This window comes from Haliaeetus albicilla, chromosome 13 (genome assembly GCF_947461875.1).
Source record: "Haliaeetus albicilla chromosome 13, bHalAlb1.1, whole genome shotgun sequence".
Lineage (NCBI taxonomy): Eukaryota > Metazoa > Chordata > Aves > Accipitriformes > Accipitridae > Haliaeetus > Haliaeetus albicilla.
The window spans coordinates 34,681,239-34,688,266 of NC_091495.1; positions in this window are offsets into that span (position 1 = coordinate 34,681,239).

A 7,028-nucleotide genomic window follows, 5' to 3' on the forward strand; every position below is an offset into this window, starting at 1 on the left:
TGTTCCCCAAGATGAGTGAGGGAAGCAGCCAGGTGACCTCTGTCTAGGAGATGCCACAATATTGAGCTCCAAAAGGCTCCACCACCAAACATCCTGCTCCCCTCAGTATTGTGAGGTTGCTGCATAAAGCTCAGTGAAGATTTACTCCCTGCGGGTCTTCTAAGTGAGACCTTGGGAGGCTAATTCTTACTGTCACTACTGGGACTTTGAAACTCTCATTGCACTTTTTGGTCCCGAGCCAAATTGTCCCCAGGGGTCCATGCACGATAGTTGTTGTCTCCTAGCCTGGAAATTCAAAGCATAGCCATAGAAAGACATTTGGAAGCTGGGATACCCCTATTCCCTGGGCAAATTCAGGTTCCCCTTCACCTTCTCCCCAGCCTTCCTCAAGCCACCTCCACCCCTCCTCCCACTCCTCTGCCCACAGCTTCTTGCCTGGGGTGGGCAAATAATTGCAAGCAGCAGGACTCCGCTATTTTGGCTGCTATTCGGTGTTCCTCTGAGAAGACTATCTGTGGTGGTCTCCTGCCTCCCTTGAGGAGTGGTTTTAATTCTCTACAGTTTATGCAATTTATTAGTGAGAAACAGACTGACTCCTTCCCCACTGCGGGGGTTACGGGACTCTTCCATTTTGTGGAGTCATAGCCACTGAAAGGCAGCTCCCACACAGCCAGCCAGCTATGGGGGCAAAACTGCAACACTCTCGGGACAGCAGCAGCAATTTTCACTGCTCTAAATATAATCTACAGTACAAAAAAGGATGGACCCATTTGCAACCTGAGATAAGAGTGTGGCTTTCAGATCCGCTTTAATTTGAGGGGTGTACAACTGACGATAGCAAAATTGTTGGCCACATTGGACTCCCTCCCACTTTCAGATCCTGGTAGAAAGATGGAAAGGTAGAAAGCAGAGAGAGAGACTGAGCCAGGCAGCATTATGTTAAGGCTGTCCAGGTTGCTAGAGCCTCGCAGGATCTCTCTCCTCAGGGCCGCTCTGCAGACCCATCACCTCCTTCAGGACCAACTCCAGCCATGCCACGTACAAGTGGGAACCAACTTCCCACGCCAGCACCGACGTGGAACTATTTGCAGGTCTAAAGTTTGCAAAAAAAAGGCGAAGAGGGTGAAGACAGGCGTTCATCCAGCCAGTTGCAGAACTGCAGGGATCGTGCCAGATCCCTCTCTCCTTAGCCGAAGCTGCCTCCGTGCGGAGTGCCTCCGCATTGCTGCTCCCAGCTGGGCCAGGGCTGTGCTGAGCGCCTGCCGTCATGGCTGCAGCACCAGTAACATTTGGAAAAGTTATTACCTTACTGGACTTTGTTAAACCAATAATTCTGAAAGCAAGAGGAGGGAAAAGTTAAATTTATCCCCGTGGTAGTTTTTTACAGGAAATAATGAAAGAGCTTGTAATTGAAGTTTCTGGGGTTTCAGTAAGTGGCAAAAATCAGTCTTCTTGCAGATCAGAATTTCCTGCTGTTCTGTTTTTACTGGACGATTTTTAAGCAAAGGCTTAAATGTTTGCTTCAGTTTTGGCTTAATTTTATTTTTACTTTGCTTTATTTTTTTCCATCTTTTCAATGTTAACTGTAAAAACATGAAATAACATTTTAGCTTACTGCTTAAGGGATAAAGCTGAGGAACAGAAAATTCAGCCCAGGATATTCCTAGTGAGAAAAGAATTAAGATTGCCTCATGGTCAGGATGCTGAAACACACTGCGATGAAAGCCTCTGAAACCCATAAGCTTCCCCCCCCCCAAAAAGATTGGTGGGTGCTCTTACAGCTATTCTCCCAGGAAAAGTTGAGCTCCCGTAGGGATTGCCTCTGACTCAGGGGGCTGAAGACATGCTGCAACTTGGCTCCTCTCCCACACTGCCACTTGGTGTTTCACAGTCTAAAGAAAAAGAATAAAAATAAGCTTAAAAGCTCTCTTTTGTTTGTAAAACGGCCCCTCCTCCAAAGTAATGAATTAATGCAGTGGTGTATGCTTAGCTCTGACAAAAGCCTGGAACAACAGCTCAGAAAGCCGTGCCTGTTTGGCTGGGTAAAGCACTTAGATGGCTGTCTAACCATAATATTTCAGCTGCCAGCACGGATAATGTCATTGTTACTTACCAAAGCACACAGCGCAGTGAAAGCAGCCAGGCTGTGGCCGCTCACCACTATGCAGAATGGTAATGAACATTCACTGTAATTTTAGGATCCTCCTTTGAATGAGATTTTGATATCCTGCAATTCCTCCAAGACTCTTTTTTCCTTAATCAGGTCCAGGCAAGATTTTCAAAGGGCACTTCTTAAAACCCCTCCCCTTGATTTCCAGTACCCTTTACCTCATTGCTCTCCAGCACCTTTTTTCTCATTGCTTTCCAGCATTTTTCACTAGGCAGTCCACGACATTTTGTAGGGCCATCCAGTCCTCAGGCCTGCCTTGCAGTCCCTGCAAACCCCTAAAGCCCTGCATGACCTTTTTCACCTCCCCTCCCTCCGCCTCACTTCTGCTTCTGGAAATGAGGGAGAGAAGGATGTTCTAGCCCCTTGTAGCGAACCCTGGAAATGCCAGAGAAAGCGTATATTACCTTATTGCTGGAAGCCAAAGGAAAAGTCCTTAAAAAAACAGCCCCAAGCTGGGCTCAATTTTATCTGGTCTCCACTGTTGTTAGAGCAATATAACATCTCCTCAGTTAGCAAAGATGTGTGCAGGAGCATGTGCAAAGCCTGCCAAGCTGCAAGCCACCGGGCAAAAGTCCATGCTCTGCGTTGAGCCAAAGTAATGGAAAGTCTAAGAAACAGCATGGTTTCATGTGACCATGACTGTGGCATTTGGATTCAAACCAATGAAAGGTTCAGAGGGCGCCAAGCAGTATGAAACGAGACTAATCTCAGAGACAGAACAAAGATGTTTTATATAACTTCATACAAATTCGGAGAAGGAAGGAAGGAAGGAAGGAAGGAAGGACAGAGAGTAGCTGAGCTTCACAGATGGTACCTCGGTCCACATAATAACATCTACCTACCTTAAATCTTTGCAAATATAAGGAGAGCTATAAAGGGACCAAGACAAAACCAGTCATATCTCAAACCCCTGGAGAAAGAGCACAAAATGAAATAATCTTGCCTAAACCAGTCCCTCAGAGAAGGTCAGATGACACTGAAGGCTCTTAGCCAGCAGGCAACAAGCACTGGAGAATGTGGGATCAGTCAGGTCAAAGGCTATGGATAAACCCTCCAATGTTAAACTGATGACAAGGCAAGAGGTTTAATGACAATAAGGTTATGAAAGACTTAATCAGGTTGCTGTCATTTGAATAACCAACTTTAAATCCTGAGTGACCAGGGTTCACCTGATGTTAACGGGGAAGGAATTACATAAGTGCGACTCAGAAAAGCACACGCCAGATGCTGAACAGTGGGGACTGAAAGTTAGAGCTGCAGCATGATGCTAAGCGAGGAGGCCAAGGAGAAGTGGAAATCATAGTTTCCTACATCAGGCCTTTTGGGTTCCCTTTACGTCACCTTCTACTCCGTGAACTACAGCTGCAGAGAGAGAGAAAAAAAGAGTCTCTCCCAGATAAAAAGCAGTTAAAACTACAGAAAACCAAATGAGATTTTCTGCCTTCTTGATGAAAACAAGATCCAAGGAAGTATGACCCAATGGCATTGATGATAGAAAAAGAAATGACAGAAGTGACTCTGCTCTTGTTCCTATCAGCAGTAAGTGTGCCTGAGGCTCTGCTCTTGGCAGAGGATGCTCACCAAGAGCCACTGCTTCTTCAGTGCAACGCCCACGCAGTCCCCTCTGTGGATGTCATGGGATGAGCAGTGTGGCTAGGCAGGAGGGTGATGCTTGCGGGCAGCTGCAATTCACTGGTGTTCACACTCTGTGCGCTTTGGAGCCATGGCTGAAGGTAGCAGATAAAACTCCTGGTGTTTCAGGGACAGGCATTTAATGATTATGTCTGGAAGAAAAGTGTCCAGCTTTAACATACGTTGCCAGCTTGTGCATCACTCATGCTGCTACGCTGTCACGTTGAAATCTTGCCTGGCGATGCAGCTCGTAGAGAGATCTCTGCAGACTGCAGGAGCCTAATGGTGTCCAGAGGTGGCCTGTTGGGAATGAATTGCATTTGATCTGGCATCTATCTCTCAGCCGGCAGTGCCTTCACATGCTGGCAGGCACTCACTTCGCAGCCCAAGGACAGACCTACCTTATGGCCCCTGCTGGGAGAGGGCTGGTGGGCTGGAAACCTACTGTCTCCAAGACAGTGTCATCATGGAGGAAGGACTTTATTACTCAGGGCTCTCCTGTATTGCTTTAATGTCACAATATGTCTGTTGCAACGGCGTGCTAAATTAAAATGTACGCAGCCTGGTGTTGCAGCCTCTCACTGTCTGTGTTCACCCACTGTTTCAGGGAGCATTAAAATCTACCCTGCTTTTACTCAGTGGACCAGCACATCTAAGGAGCAAAGCTGTTGTAGGTCAGTTGTTCAAACCCTGCTGGCCACTCTCCTGAGCTAGTAACAACATATAGCTGTTGTCCGTCCATAACAGAGTACCACAGGACCTGTGTTTCACTTTCCTCCCGCCTATAACAGTCCCTGAGTATCTGCAAAGAGCACCAAGTGGCAGCAATTACAAGAGTCATCTTAGGGGAGAAATGCATTTCTCACTGCTTTCAAAAGGGGTTTTGATGGTAAAAGAGCAAAACTGCTTGAAGTCCCTTTCCTTGTAAAATACTTGACTGGGGTAAGTATATAAGTGATACATATGTTTGTATGTTTCTGCCCTTCCAGACCAGAGAACCTCAGGGATGAGCCCATGATTCTTAACATGTGACTAGCGAAGTGTTGTATTTTAATCAGAACTGAGCCATTTTATTAGCATTTTCTGCTCATTTCTCTTTTTTCCACCTGCCCTCCCCAGGCACCATCTTTCCTGGGCACTTTCAGTGCCTTGACACCAAGGTTGAGATCTCAGAGATGTGAACTTACCCTGCATGACATGAAGCAGCAGGGTGAGGAGAGGGAAAGGCTATCCCTGCCCTCTGGGAGAAAGGCTGCAGCATGAAAACATCCCTTCCCACACACCAGAACATTCACATAGGAGAGAAACTGCAAGTCCCCTGCAGCAGGATGAGAACCTGTAGAGCTCAGCTCACACATTTTTGAATGCAGCTGAACTCTGAAAAGCAGAAACTGCCTGAAGTGATATATGGTTACTCTCCTTGGGCCATAGCAGGTGTGGAGGCTGCATGTCTGGGACGCTGAACATCTCCTTCCCCAGTCAGCACGTTAGTCTGGTGATTGGGAACATGCCTTGGACCACACAGAGGTGTTGTGGATAAAGTTCGCTCCTGGTTTTGCCACTGGCTGAACGTGGGATGTTGGATACATCGCGTCCCTGGGCTTGTGTTGGCACTTAAATGCCTTTTGCCTGCCTTAGCCCCGTGGCTGGGATCCCTCTCACTTGACTATACGCATTTAATAGCTGGGCACCTACCCTGAGCTAGTCCATGGTCTACAGCCAAATGAAAGATGCAGTCATCTCCAGTAGGATCTTATGGATGAGAACACAGTGAATCACTTTCTGGAGGTGCCGATCTTCTGCACTTACTGTAGAAAAAGCTGAGGTGAGTAGCTTGGACTCTATTCTGCAGACCTAAAGTTCGGTCAAATGACGGCCACGTTTGGAGCACGAGGCCTGCCTCTTCTCACACATTTGGACAGCATCCATACATTTGGACAATGGGAACTCGGTCTCAGCAGGGAGCCTGCAGACATCAACAATGGATGCAATTATGGGGAATAAACAAGGGAATATATGCTCTGAAAAAGAACACGTTCCTCACAGCACTGCTGTGAAAAATAGCAGAACAGAAAGCAACTAATTCTGTTTCACCCAATTGCTCTCCATAAATCATCTCTTGGCAGCAAGCTCGACTGGTCCACCAAAGGGCCAATTAAAGCAAAGGGAGGCTGAATGCTGTTTGTACTCAGGGCTGTGTTTTGTATTACAGGAACTGTAATTTGTTCCAAGAGGGTGGCATCTCTTCCCTTTCCAAGCAGAGAGGAATATCTATGCCCGTCTGGCTCTGAGCCTTGCCGTTATTCCTTCAGAGCATCCACGGTGCATTGACCAGCGTCCTCTCCAGCGCAGTGTTTTACTGTCCAACGTGAGATACGATGCGGCAGGTAAAAGCCGCGTAGCAGAAGTACAGTGACAGACGAACAAGGTCATGAAACCTGGAAATCAGTAGCAAGTACACATGTTTTTAAAACCTCCTTCAGTGTGTGGCCCATTAAAGTCCCTCCTCAGGGTAGCATTTCCTGACACTTCCCCTGGGATTTGCCCTGCTGCTCGGTACACGTCCTGCTCTGAGCCCTCCCCACCAGCTACCACCACCCCTCCTGCGCACCCCCAGCCCTTGGACCCCTGCCGGCAGAGCAGCCCTGGCCGTGGCCACCTCTCAGCCCTGCTGCCCCTCCTGCATCTCATCTGACGGGGACAACACCTGCCCGCCAAGACGGCCCTGCCACCGGGAATGCCAGGCTGCTCTCCCACCTGTGAGAAACAGCGGCTAACACCCCGCCGCGCGGCTCTGGTTTCTCTCCCCGGGGCTCACCTCTGCCGCATGACGCCGAGGGCTCCGGCTGGGTGTTGTGTCCCTCGAAGCCATCCCTGTCCCGGTGACAACCTCCCGTCCCGTCCCGTCCTGTCCCTGACAGGGAGCGGTGCCAGGCCCTGTGCACGCCCTTGCCCGCCAGGCAGGCGCAGCGGCTCTGCCCCGGGGGGGAGGACAGGGCACACCACCCGGCCGCTCCCGCTTCCAGCATGGCCAGGGCTGGCCACTTTCCTTCCCTGTTTGCTTTCAGGGTGTTCGTCTCTGCCGCCGCGGTTCGGAGCAGCCGGGAGGTCGGCCTGGCGCTGCGGTTCGAGGAGGTGCTGCGGAGGAGGGCACCACCGGCTTCCCCACAGCGCGCTCTTCCCCGGCCTCCCTCTTTTCCTTCACAAGGCGCGAGAGGTATTTTTG